The sequence below is a fragment of the Sinocyclocheilus anshuiensis genome, unplaced genomic scaffold (genome assembly GCF_001515605.1).
Source record: "Sinocyclocheilus anshuiensis isolate Anshui unplaced genomic scaffold, SAMN03320099.WGS_v1.1 scaffold58, whole genome shotgun sequence".
NCBI lineage: Eukaryota > Metazoa > Chordata > Actinopteri > Cypriniformes > Cyprinidae > Sinocyclocheilus > Sinocyclocheilus anshuiensis.
This window is the reverse complement of record NW_015547688.1, coordinates 2,745,603-2,760,353: the sequence shown is the minus strand read 5'-3', so window position 1 is coordinate 2,760,353 and position 14,751 is coordinate 2,745,603. Positions and strand designations below refer to the sequence as shown.

The window sequence follows — 14,751 nt, the reverse complement described above, 5'->3', positions numbered from 1 at the left end:
CAATGTGGAACCAATTAAATAAGAAACGAATGTTTAAAAAAAACTTCCAAAATCACCTTAGATAAACGGCAAATCCAAATCAAAATCCAAAATATTGCCAAACAGGCGCTTTTGCATCTCGTTTCGAAACTAAATCATCCGCCATCGTCTTGTCTGTCTCACCTCACCTCACTCTTCTTGTCAGTCAGCTGGACTCACTCTCCTCACTGGATAAATTAAATCTGATCTGTGATGCGACTGTCGTTCGGCACGCTGCATTGAGCAGCCGCGTTCAGTTTTTAATTGTAGTGTCTGTTCTTTTACTGAACTAAATTATTTTTATTACTATAAAAAATCAAAACGACGGTGGGGGTCGGTGACGCGGTGGGCAAGTGACGTAACCGGTGTTGCGGCTTAACACCGGTATCACCGTCAGCACCGTCTATCGCGGCAAGCCTATTGTACAGCCGATTTGATTATACTGAAAAATTTAAGGCAGCAACTAAACTTAGGTTTTTTAATGAAAGTAGGTGGCCTTTTTTAAAGTGTAGTTTTAAATTAGAACACTGGAAGTGTTCGCTATTTTTTGTCAGAGTAATAAAACACAAAATGTTATAATTTATGATGATAATTACTGCGGAAATGCATCAGTATGTGAAAAAGGTCCAAAAATTGGCAAATAAACTACCTCCGCACCACTAGGTGTCACTAGGTGCAACAAATAAAAACTTTATAATTTTGAAAATGTGTTTTTATTTCTATAAATTGATTAACAAAACATCTATGACACAACAGGCACATTGTATATCTCGTTCATTATCTTCATCTACAAGTATTTAAAATCCACTTCCATGCTATTGGAACTGCTATTGTTTGCACAGATTTCTATTCCACTTTGAGTTGAGTTGACAGCTCATATTTTGAGTTGACAGCTCATATTTGACTCCTCCCTGACTGCAACCACCTACTGTGGAGTACATTCAAGACGGGGTGTTTGGCATCTCAAACAAACCTATTGTTACAGAAGAGTTTGTTGCTACACACGACTGCACAAGGCCATAAACACAATGTGAGAAGACTTCCATGAAGACTCCCTACTGTTGCTGCTGACCAGCAAAAACCTTTCCCGATACAACAGCATTATGTTCACAACATGTAGAGATGATAACAGCACAAACAATGAATGATTTTCACCGCCTTGCATTTCTGCTCCTGCCTGCAGGCTTTTTCAGTGAGATGCTCGCAATCTACAGTGCCTCCTCCCATACAATATGTCTGTATCCGTGTCCTCAGCCTATTCAGCCTCAGCCTCAGATTGGGGTTCCTCAGGGATCAGTTCTTGGACCCCTCCTCTTCTCCATATACACAACATCACTGGGTCCCATCATACAGGCACATGGCTTCTCCTACCATTGCTATGCTGATGACACACAGCTCTATCTTTCATTTCAACCAGATGATCTAACGGTAGCTGCACGGATCTCAGGCTGCCTGGCGGACATCTCGGCATGGATGAAAGAATATCACCTCCCCCAATTGTAAGTCGCTTTGGATAAAAGCGTCTGCTAAATGACTAAATGTAAATGTAAATGTATTCCCTTTTCATTTCTCCTAAAGCCATGATATCAGTTGCCGTGCTGTGAATTCATTGCTCAGCAAGTTTGGATTCATTCCACTTGAATGATAAATAGAAAATTGAAAAATGTAGGTAAAATAATCTAGTCGCCTTCAGGTAAGTCTTTAGTCATGGTATATATCTATTCACCAAGAGCATATGTGACTCAGAGCGTACAAAAGGATTTGCACACCATACAGTACATTTCTATAAAGAACAGAAGAATCGTTTGCTAATGCTGTGGTATCATGCTATGGTATACACATGTTCACAATCCAGGCTCAACAGAAAACATGTCTGTTGTGACTAGTGTTGTCAAAAGACCCGGTATTTCGGTACCAAGTCGGTACTAAAAAAATGAAAACGTTACGTGACCAGGTTTTCTTAAGTACCGGTGGTACCGAGTACCTTACCGTGGGCCAAACTTTTTTCTCTCACGGGCCGGATGTGGCCCACGGGCCGCCTATTGAGGAACCCTGCTATATTGAGACGGATGTGCCAGACCTGCAGCTGATAGAATGTGCGCTGTAGCGCGATACTACGATACGTCTTCAAGACAAAGGCAGTGTGCCAAATATACGATTTGAAACTGGCCTACCACAGCAGCACATCAAGTTTAAAAAATCACCTGAGTTCTTTAAGTAGTACGCCTATAGTATATTGTTGGTGTAAAAAAACGAGCTGCTTTTATCCGCCATGTTAATCAGTAATTTTACACATGATAAAAACGTGCACTTAATTTGCTTGGAAAATACTTGCGAATACGGCAGTCATAAAAAAAAAAGTACAGTAGCCCAGCCTAATAATAATTTGTCTATAGGTACATCCCCAGTTATCTTGTTCTATTTAGCCTATTACAGTTTGTTTTATTCTATTTAAGGGAGTTCATTTAATTTTATTTAAACTGTTCGTTAATTAAAATGTGTGATGCTGTTATTGAAAGTATGCTACCGTGTTCTTTATTTATTACAGATCGTTGAAGTTCGTTCATTTATTTTTCGTTCTTCTTTTATTTAAATAGCCTACCCTTTATGGTGTCAATAATTACTGTGCTGCTAATTTCTGATTTGTGAGTGATTTGTTTGTTAGAAAAATGTTAGGCTACCTTATTAAAAGTATTGCTCTTAACAGACCTGTGTGTTTTGTATCACTAGTGCAGTGTCCGTTCTCGGAGCATATAAGCCCTGCCCGCGTGTTGATATTCGGTGTTGATTACTACCAAAGCTTCGAAGCTCAAAAAATGGTATTCGGACCAGCCCTATGTTGCTGCTTACACGTTTGTGGTGCTAAAAGCGTGATCAGTTTTATCCAAACCAGATGAACAATAATCTGGCAACATTTTATATGTTGGTTGTTGTGTGCATTATGGCAGAAATGAAATATCTGTTGAGTGGCGATAAAAGGTTAATACTCTATCATGTTTGCAAATAACATACCACCTACACTAGTTGATTATGTTAACAAAAGTAACGAAGATAAAAACAGAAGATAAAAATCTGCTGAAGCAACCATGCCCTTTTAGCTTGTTTAGAAGTCTTTGAGGTCTTTTTTCATGGCTTGTATTTCACGGGACTCTACCTAAATGCAAGTGCTATACCAGGGGAGCTACCGAGCAAGTTTACTATGTCAGAAAAGCAATACCTATAGAGCTGATTATATAATGTAAACTTTAAAAGGTATTTGTTTACAAATAATGCACTATAATAAAAATGTTTTTATAATGTCATATTATAGAATATTGCGCAAGGAACCATCCGGTTTTAAAGCCTTTTTGAAGACTAAATACAATTGCTATATGTAAATGCATGGTTAATACAGATAACAATTCATGAGGAAATTCACTAAATGTGAAATGTTTCTCTCATTTGAAAAAGTTTGACTGCATTAGCAACAGTAACAGGGAAGTGGACCTTAACAGAGGGTCAGTTCCACACCACAAACCATTTTTTAACAAGCTCTTGCTCATTTTCTCTCTGAATGCAAAGTGATGGCCATCCCCTACGCTATAGCAGTATTTCGAATAACTGCAACAGAAAATGTCTACCATTAAATCGTTTCAACTGGTAAATCGCTCACTTCTAATTGATGGACTAAAGGATAAATCTATAATAATCAAAGTTGAATAATCCATTCTGAACTCATTAAGATTTTATTGATGACCCAATTCCCTAGTTAGCGGCAATGTGGAGGTGTAAAACATGTGAGCAATTAAGCAAGTCCCTGAAAGGCCCAAATACTTTTTCTCCCTTTTATAACAATTTGAAGACAAGGGGAGTGTAAAAACAAGCTTCAATAGCAGTAGATTAATTACCTCGCTCAGAATGGTTGCAGGCTTCCACATAGTGCACTTGAGCCAGCCAAAGGCAAGGTTGCAGACACCCCTGTCAATTAGTTTCTACTTTTAGACCAGGTGCCTTCGAGACAAACAAGTAATGTCAATGCAGTACGCTCCCAAGAGTTGTAGTCTGACTGCAGGCCATGCACTCTATTGCGGGTCTATGAAGTATCGGAGCTTCACAAGCATTTGATTTAATCACAGGGAACATTTAACATTGCGATTACAACGGTGAACTCAAAGTCTTTCAAGTAATTCATTTCTGCCAGTGGGAAAAAGCTCGCACAGACTTTGAGTAATCTGGGGAGTCTTGCCTCAGATGTCTTAGATCTAGATCAGACTTAATAATTACAAATAGTGGTTTATCCTAATTAAACACTAAATTACACCCAAAACATGTTGGGAATACAGCTTTCCAAATGCATATTTATTTTTTTATTTGGTTTAAAAATGCAAGGGGCTTATATAGACATGTAGTTAGCATCTGGGACACATCACTGATGTCTATCTGTTCTAGATAAAGGGTAGCAGTATCTGTAACCGCTATGGGCTGCCTACTATTTCAAAAGAAAAGACAATACCCAAAGCAAACATTCTGGCCTTTTCTTGTAGCTTTTCAGCTCTCAGCTGAATGTATAAAGTTGCCCGCAGAGTTCACACGGGACTTGAATGACCTTTTCATTATGGCTTTCGAGAAAGAGCAAGTGAAGATTACATAAAACAACTTTAACACACGTGATATTGTCTCATAGTATGCAGGGCTCAACAATAAGGACTTCTTTTGTTTCTGCAGATTTTCTAAATTTTTTCTGACATTTTCATTGGCCTCACCATGAGTATCTATACATTTGTGTTTTAAATAATAGTTTTTTGTTTTTGTTTTTCATTAAATAACATTTTTTTTTTACAAAAAATAAAATGTACTGTACAAAAAGTAAAAAAAAATCTTCAATCTAAAACAAACTAATTATATAGATTTAATTAAATGCATAATAAAATTTAATTAAAATTGATGAACTACAAACCAGCATAACAATTGCAAACAATACAAAAAATTAATAAATAAATTCTTACTGATGCTTTTGTGATTTTCAACAAAACCTAAAGTCGTTTAGCCAGATAGATGGCTGTTGCAATACAGCACTGACCTACAAGAGCAAGTTCCATCAACTGGTCCGAGACGCTCTCACACTGGCCCCAGGCCAGCAGGCCATCCTTATTGTTGAGCCCTGCAGTATCAGTACAGAGAGGTAAGTGACGGTCAAACTGAAGCTTGAGCTGTATTTCCAGAGGAAAGCTAAGGGAGTATTTGAAAGACCTGTGATAAAATATGGTAAGCCTCTTAGAATTGGGACTGTCAAGTTCCTGTACTATGCGCTTGTGTCACTTTTCCTTTTATTCCCCACCTGGGCAGAATAACCAGAATCCATCTAACGGAGACGAGGTCAAGGGTTCAAACTCTTTTCTCTCTCATTTCAAAAGCAAGGCTTACTCTTACGAAAAGGGACGCAGGTTAGTGTGGCTATTTGCATCAATTAAATATATCTGACCAATGAAAAACGCTCTTCACTACCAAAAGTGTCTGAGATCCTCAATGGCACCGCCAATCTCCCATTGGCGACAATGGATGCAGGAACTGGCCTTTTCTCCGCTCTTATACACTTTTTACTACCATCTTTTCTTTAATTGCGCTTCAACTTCACAAAGGACCGTTCTTCGCTCCCACCGAAACAGCACCTATTTATCAAGACCACAGACGAAACCATAATAACCCTCCTCTTCAGCTACACAAGCTTCTGGCTATGATTACTTTGAGAAAGTCTGACAATCTAAAGCCACAATATCTGGCTTCTGGCACTGCGACAGCTCGGTTTCTCCGGATTACGTCGGGCTCACCACAGCCGGATAAAATACGGCTGTCTAAATGGCAATAACATTATGTGTCTCTATAATTTTGTATGAAGGCCATCTTGTGACAGCTGGACAGTGAGGTCCATAAAACCATCACAATGTGGTAAAGCAACATCTCCACCCTCCTTTGCCAAACACATTTACTGTAACCAACAAGAGCTTGATTCACTCGGTGGTTCGGTTTCTCATGAGACCAACTGGTCTACTGGAGAATGACTGTTGATTGAGACAAATGTGACCAGGGTGTCCCAAAGGATATCAGCACGAGAAGCCCCATCCTACTGTTTGTTTCTCTCTTTCTCTCGAAATGCACTCACCTCAGCATGTGCCCGCTAGCTCCAGCTCTCAGACGCCCTATTTATAGGTTATCAGATGTGTCACCTCTCACATTCTACATGTCCTCTCCTTTTCATCACTCACTTCTCACCGAGCAAGATCACGCTGCCCGCTTTACCAGCGTCCATGGGAGAAAAGTGGAAGGGAGATACCAAAGCTAACAGACAGCTGCAACCTCTGCTCAAGAGCTGTTGATTTTGAAGCACGAGGGGTTGCAGCCATATCCTGGTCTTTTATCAGGAGATGAATTTAATCTTGGTTGAAAGGGAGAGCGCTAGAGTAAAAAACACTTGACTGAGGTCACTGGATGTGTCTGAAAATAACAATTTACCAACATGCTAAAAGACAACCAAGATATTACTTGACTCCCTAATCAAATAAAGACGATGGTCCATTTAACGCAGCCTCCGTTGGGCCCTTGAGCTGCAGATATTCGTTTCACTGAACATACTGAGGTGGAAGAGAGAGACAATCTGCCTATTGTTCCCTCTTCTACTCATCTGAAAACCTGACAAACCCAAGTTGGAAAATCTGTACTGCTCCTAATTTAAGAATTAATGAAAGTTCTGGCTTTTGTCCGTGATGCCTTGTGTGCTCAATCACAATGGAAAATTATCTTGGTTGTGATGTACAATAGAGACTAATTTAGAGAGACTAAAAAAAGTTGGAGAGCAGTCGCATAATTCAAGCCAGTGCAGAGAAACTTTCTTCGCTTCACACAGGTCTATTCTTAACTGTTAGTTCACAACTGCAATTCTTGTGCCCTTCAAATGGAGTTGGAAATGTTGTAATTATGAGTTCTGAGCACATGAATGAACAAGCACTTACAAGTTGCAAACTCAGAATTCCAGATGATACACCAATGGCCGAGTTGGAAGGAGAATGTCGATTTGAAACAAGATATAAACACTGATCTATGATATAATATATCTATACTCTATAGAGATCAGCGAGTGGAAAGCAAGTATGTAGTGAACGGTGTAAAGTTAATCACTCAACTTTTACAGTTTATTTTACGTAATACTTTTAGTTATGACACCATGTACGTGATAAAAAAGTCATCATTTTCGTTATTTTGAATTCAATGTAGTCATTTGGGCTACTTTTGTGTTCTGTTTCTAACTTGAATGCGGGGACATGTCGTAAATGCACAATTCAGAGATACCAGCTTCCCACATTCACTTGAAGGCAGCATCTGCTCTAACGGGGTCACAGACAGCAAGGAAAACAATGGCTGACTTGCTAAACACTAATAATAACAAAATGCCCCCTAGTCCTGTCACGATAACAACTTTTTGTTGTGCGATATATTGCCCCAGAAATAATTGCGATAAGCGATATTATTGTCATTTTAAAGACCATTTTATGCCACTGAATATATAATCATAATGTAACAGCATAATAATGCAAGAAGGCCTACACACTTCCCAAGCACAACAAACTTTACATTTTTAAAAATATTTAGATCATGGAAATTAAGTATCAAAATATTAGATACCTTAAAAAAAACTGAATAAATACTAAATAAACATTTTCTAACAAAAAGTGCAAAGTAACAAGTAGAAAAAAAGAGAAATGCACAAAGAATTTGTCTGGAGAATTTTCCATCTATAGATTTTTCCCAGACTCTCTGTAAATCTCTGTAAATTAAGGGTGCACTGTATTGCTGAAAAACACAATCCCTACTTAGCAGTCAGATGGCCGTATGCACAAAGGCACAGACCCCTAAATTTAAGTAAATATAATGGGCGATATATTGCGTCACCAAAAATTATTGAGGTCATGTACATATATTGCACGATAAGTCGATATATTGATTATTGCGACAGGCCTAATGCCCCCATGCAAATATTTGTTTAGGATAGCAAAGTACATAGGCTTATAAACTTTTACTTACATCTTAAGGCCAAAGTACACTTTGGTTACCCTTCAGAAACTTGAGTTGCATCGAAAGCTTTGTGAATGCCCCCGGCGAGACCACGTTCTGAAGCATGTGTGTAATCAGTCCAATGGAGAAGCGAGACGTCACAAGCGGGGTAAAGCATAAAGGCGCATCCGGCAAACGCACATGTTAGCTTCTGCTCTTCAGCGAGCGCGTCTGTGTATGTGTGTCTGTGTATTAGGGCTGCACGATTAATTGCATGCGATTGTCATGTGGATCTCGTCAGTAAAGCCGGTTCTGTGATTAATGGTAAACGCTTACATCCACAGAGCTGCCCAGTGGCGTAAGGCAGATCAGTTATTCGTTTGCTTCGGTCCGCCTAAGAAAGGGGTTCCAGCGACCAAGCAAACCATGAGTCGGTGGGTGGTTGAGACCATCACACTGACCTACGAGTCCTCTGGCCTCCTGTCACCGATGGGGGCGGTCCGGAGTATGGCAGCCTGCAAGGCCTTATCAGTGGGCATGGCCCTCCAGGATATTTGCGCTGCGGCGGGCTGGTCCTCTTCGCACACATTTGTCCGGTTTTACAATTTGAACCTGACACCACCCCCGGGGGTCCTAAGTTATCTCGTCTTGATGTGCTTGCCAGACACACATCAGACAGGGACTTGCTCGTATGGAGCAGTGGGTATTCTCGTTCCCAAAGCGTTCGACACAGCTCGAGTTCCTGAAGGTTGCGTATGTAACTATGGTTCCCTGAAGGGAACGAAATGCTGCGTCTCCCTTCCATACTCCCTGCATCCCTGCAGGTGCTCGCTTCCGCAGAAGCTAACATGTGTATTTGCCGGATGCGCCTTTATGCTTCCTGGATGCTCACGTCACCCCGCTCGTGACGTCTCACTTCTCCATTGGACTGATTGAACACATGCTTCAGAATGTGGTCTCGCCGGGGGCTTTCCCAAAGCATTCAATTATGAATGAACTCCGATTCGGATGCACTCAAACTTGTACTCAAACTTGACCACAGACTCCAAACCTTGTTCCAAACCTGTGGAAGTTTCTTTGATCTGTAGAGCACAAAAGGGGATATTTTTAAGTATGTTTGTAATCAGACAGTTGACGGTAGCCATTGATTTCCATAGTATGGAAAAAAATACTATGGAAGTCAACAGCTATCATCGACTGTCTGGTTTTCAACATTTTTCAAAATATTTTATTTTGTGTTCAACAGAAGAAATTATAAATTTTTCTGTATTGCTTTATTGCATTTAAATGTTCAGTTATTTTTGTTATAAGAAAAAAGTTATTAAACCTGTTATACTGTATTATGACAGCACTTTTTTAAAACTACATTTCAATACCGTGATAATACCGTATACCATGATAAAAGCATTAGCAATTAATCGCAACATGAAAATTTGATACCGGCATATCCCTAGTTACAGGTTAATCCCATGTAAAATCTGCATTCTAAAGCAAAACCAATTGAGAACCACTGTACCACCTGCAGTCACTGGATTCACAGAATCTAAATGTGAGTCAGAATCTAAACCTACAAATGTAGACCACCAGCTCCATTATTAGAAACTACGGCTTGACCCTCCCACACACACACATCTGATAAAGACAGTAGAAGCCAGGGAACCTGAAAAAGCATGCAAACACAATCTCATCACCCAAGATTCATTGCCCCTGACAACAACAACATCATTAAGACAGCATAATGGGTGTTTTTGAATTTGAATCACCAAATCACCATTCCACACAAGTAGTGTTGTTAATCATTGGTGGCACACAGGCTCATTTCTTGGCTGAGAACTGCAGAAACTAATTCAAATGCTTGAAGCAATACTTTGTAGGTTTATATGATGCAAACGTCAGCTAGATTGCTCTTTTGTCCACGATTGGCAGTAAAATGCCCCTTGAGTGCTTTAAGGAATGTGTGTCTATCATATATAGTTTTTTTTGTCAAGGTCCTGTCGTCGCTGCTTTCATTGTGCTGATGATTGTGAAATAAACTTGGCTTGCTCTGGGAAAGTGTTGTGTCTTTATGTCAAGAGTCAAAAATGGCCCAGTGAGAGTGCAGATTTGCATTTCATTTGTCTGATAATGCATCTTAATAAGCACTTCATCATGCATCATACACAATCAAAGATGTTGGCTTTGTTGGATTTCAATAAAACCTGCAGTAATCTGCCCAATCACAATTTGTCCTGCTGCCTATGGGGTAAAAGCACATGCTGATTGCATCTGAACAACAATCATACTATCATTGAACAACCATGTGCATTCATTCAGCCATGTTCATTGTCATTCATATGCATTCGTTGCATGGGATGATAAGAGTAAACAGTCTGCAATCTATATGTGCCATAAAAGAGCAGCGAAGCACAGTAATTCAGATGAATGTTGCCCATTTGCACCCACAATTACTGAAGATCAATTAGGCTGCAGAAATGTTTATGGTAATATTTAAGGGACATGGATGTTAACATTTAAATGGTGTGGATCCGACAGCCTCCGGTATTATCGAGGAGCGGATTACCCAACGACGCAGACACGAGAGCGAGCAGCCACTAGCTATTTCTCCACATTACAAGAACAATTACATCTTCCACAGCCATGATTAACCTGATTATCATGGCCTTGCCAATAAGTGTGCGCTTATAGTGGGAACTTCGAATTAGAAATGGTTCATCAACTGACATCTCACTATCCTCTGACATTTCGGTCAACAATCTCGTACTGGCACATCGCTCCAAATCAAGGATCCATCAGGATGAGTTGTAGAGACATAAAGATGATCATAATGACCTCACAGAATACGCCTACTGAAGTATTAGGAGTTAAATCATGTGCTCTGCTTCAAAACCTAGTGAGATGCCAACATGGGCAGTATTTTGAGGCAATGAGACAACTGCTTCAGTGAGAAATGCAACAGAAAAAAATTATTTAATGAACGTAATTTAATTTTACAGTAAAATACTGTTTAAATTACAGTTTTGGAAGTGAAAAGAAACAAGACATTGAATAATTTACCGTGAAAAAACATAAATTGACACTCCCAGAATTCCCTGCATGACACTTCACAATTGATGTTTTTTAATTGAAATAACTGTTTCTTCTTAGTTTTTCTTAGCAGTTGTCTACATTAGGGTTTTATCTTACATCTAATGTTGTTAAATTAATGTTTATTGCATTATTTCGGTATCATGTGTGTAACCATAATAGTGTTTAGTGTTCTATATATAATGCTTCTATATATTAGTATTTTCCTCCTCAGCTTGTGCAAAAGCTGCTTGTGATGAGCTTTGATTCATCATCATGTGACTTTCTTATCACCACCTGCTTTTGGTAGTTATCAGTGTATTACAATGGTACAAAACAAATATTAGTACTTTAATATTAACATTATACCAGTTAAAGAAATACATTTTTTATTATAGTTCAAGTTAAGTCTGTAAAACCTAAAATCTATTTTACTGTAAATGTCAGTGTGTACTTATAATTTGTTTAATAGTTAAAGGTATTAATAAAAAGAGTTAAAAATAATTAGGTTACAATATTAAATCATAAAAATGATTAAAAAATATTGATTTTGGCATCTATACTAGCTTTAAAAAATCTGGGATTGGCTGCATCTATTTGATTTAAAATACAGCTAAAACAGTAATATTGTAAAATATTATTACAAATTATTGTTATATTTTAATATATTTTAAAATGTTATTTATTCCTGCGAAGGTAAAACTGAATTTCCAGCAGTAATTACCCCAGTCTTCAGTGTCACATGATCCTTTAGAAAATATTTTAATATTCTGATTTGCTACTCAAGAAATTTCTTATATTGAAAATGGTTGAGCTGTTTAATATTTTTGTGGAAACTGTGATTTCTTTAGGAATCTTTTATAAATCTTTTATAAACTGAAAGTTCAAAAGAACATTTAAAGTATACATCTTTTGAAACATTATACATGTCTTTACTGTCACTTTTGATCAATTTAATGCACCCTTGCTGAATAAAGTATTCATTTATTTTTCTTATTACAGTATTTGTTCCATATTACCTTTATTAAAATCAATTTCAAGTCGAATCTCCTGTGTGTCGAGCACTATACACAACCGCTCCAACTCACTCACTTACATGGGTCAATTTCAGTTGAGACGCTCCCTTAGAAGGCAGTAGGTGGAGCACTGGCAAAAAGTTCATTTAAATCAACATAATTAAATGTGAGTGCAGTCCCGCACAGTCATCAATAGGGAGCATGATGTCATGGGGTTGGGGTCAAGCTGTTAGAAACTGGTGCACTCGGCGCAAATCAACCACCTGGCACCATGTGCCCCAGTGGTCACCACAGCTGGCAGAGTCACACGCCCTCCTCACCCCCCACGACCTACCGCGCTCATTTTCCTATTGCCCTGCCACAGCAGAGCACACAGGCTGCCTCTTACATCCTACAGCATTCAACATCGGTCGCCGCATACGCACATACATAATGGAAAATCAAGGAATTTCATGGATCACATGCTTGCAAAAATGTTTGTTTCCTCTCAAAACTATTACACAAGATGAGGCATGTTGAAATCAAATTTATGGTCTCGGGGCACAGACGGCTCAGCTTTTTACTGAAAATATTCAGCTTTGAGTGTATGTAAATGCTTACCCATAAACCCACCAGCATCCTCTGAGGGGTTAATTTCAGGAACTTAGTCTGAAAGGACAACCGGGTTTATCAGCCTTGATGTTTTTTATATGAGAACTACAATACAGTCAGGCAAAATAAAATAAAAAGCTTCTTTTGCAGAGAAAAGCACATGGGAAAAGTACATCAGTATTTGTTTGTGCAAGTCCTGAATTTAACTAATGAAGCATAAAAAGACCATAATGGAGTCGACTTCATCTACATCTCCAATGCATCTGAGAGATGCCAATCCCATGGCATGCTGTATGCATACTGAAAACATCGGCTAAATGTTCAATCAATATGCCCACATTGTTGTGCAGCCTGTGCATAAGATGGCAAAACAAATGCAGCACATCTATAGAAAACATTCATTAACAAACAAGTTAATTCAAGTCATACAGAAATCATTACGCAAAGTCATGTTCACTTTTATGATTATAAATATTGCACCGTATTGCACATTCTCACATTATGTACAAGGATCAATGGCATTTTTCGTTCTTGTTTTTTGTTTTTGTTTTATTGCATCTATTAAATTATTTTTAAAAAGTACATAGGCTAAATTAAATTTATACCCTGTAAAAAAATATTTGTAATTACTGGAGTATGTTTTGCAAGAAAGAAAGATTTTAAAGATTCTTTTTTTAACTCAATGTGTTACTTGTAACTATTTATAGCAATTAGCAATTAGTGAAAATTGGTGTGTGTGTGTGTGTGTGTGTGTGTGTGTGTGCACATACACCTAATGGCATCTATGAAAGCTTGCCTATGATAAGCATGGAAAAATAAATTTCTGAATTAATTTCTGAAGTCATTTTTTAATTTCTGGGGGGGATAATTGTCCTGATATCATAATGAGGAAAAGAAAATTAAGTAAATTTCAGCATAATCTACTATCATTATTATTATTATTATTATTATTATTATAGCTTTAGTTCAGGCTATAAAATTGGAAAATTTATTGATATTTATAAATTAATAATTAATGGGAAAATAAATATATTGATTAAGATACGTACACTCACATGAATTTAAGGTGTAAATAAAAATTGCTATTAATTTTACAGTCATAGTGACATTTTCTTGAAAATGGTATAAAAGTTTTTTTTAATTTTTTCAGTTTTTTAAAGTTTTAAAATATTTTTCCTTTTATAATGGACATCATTTTTCACTGACGCACAAGTTAAGTTGAGAAGCTCAAGCGGTTTCGGTTTCAATAACACCGCAGCATCATCTGTGCAAATCATAAGCAAATCCGCTTCCACTCATGATGACATTCAAGGCACGGCGCGTGTTTGCATAGAAGGAGTGAAGAAATGTAAATTACCTCATCATTTCACCTGATTCTGATGACAGATTGCCTATGGAGTCCTGCGGTCATATATTAAAAAGTAAAGACTACATGACAACGATCCAGCAGTGAGAAGAAATGCTGAGTGTGTGAAAAAAATTATTCCACTCTATACGAAGCCATTTGGCAGGAGATTGAGCCCATATTCACAGCCTTTCTTTTCAAATAAGAGTTTGAGAGCTCGTGCTAATAGGTGGTCCTGCGTTTTTACGATTTCAGCGATTAAAGTGGCTTTCTGCGCAAATTCGCTTTCGAATGTAATCGTGCCAATATCTGCATAGTGGCGGTGCGACTCATTTCAACACGTGTTTCCTGCTTTGGCTTGACTGAACTTTTGCTCTTGTGGCCCACTGAGAAACTTCAACTGATAACAACTGTTATTGTGAAACCAAAATCTGGTTCCCATGCTGCTCTTCACGTGTGTCTAGTGTCTAATCACATTTCAGGTGACCTACTTATCAGCAATGCTGCACAAAATGGTTTCTTTCATGAAGGAAATCTGCTCAACCCTCTACATTGCGAGTAAATCACTCGCATATGCGACTAAATCTTCACTCTGGGCGACTAAATGATGTCTAATATTAGCCAATGGCTAATAAATTCTCAGATTTTACTCGCCAGTGTGTGAGTTGGAGGCTAAGTATAAGTTTAGCTCAG

At 38.2% G+C, this 14,751-nt stretch overlaps 1 protein-coding gene across 4 annotated transcripts in view; it reads right to left on the bottom strand.

Annotated features, from left to right (window-relative positions):
- LOC107703405 (protein sidekick-1-like) overlaps positions 1-14,751 on the bottom strand; it is a 334,600-nt gene that overhangs the window by 304,027 nt on the left and 15,822 nt on the right. Inside the window, exon 1 of one of the 4 annotated variants that reach the window (XM_016506022.1) lies at positions 14,071-14,210. The exons of the other annotated variants lie outside the window; for them this stretch is intronic. The gene's annotated coding sequence lies outside the window, so the exon portion shown is untranslated. Of the gene's footprint in view, positions 1-14,070; positions 14,211-14,751 lie in introns of those variants that run through there. 4 annotated transcript variants of the gene reach the window in all.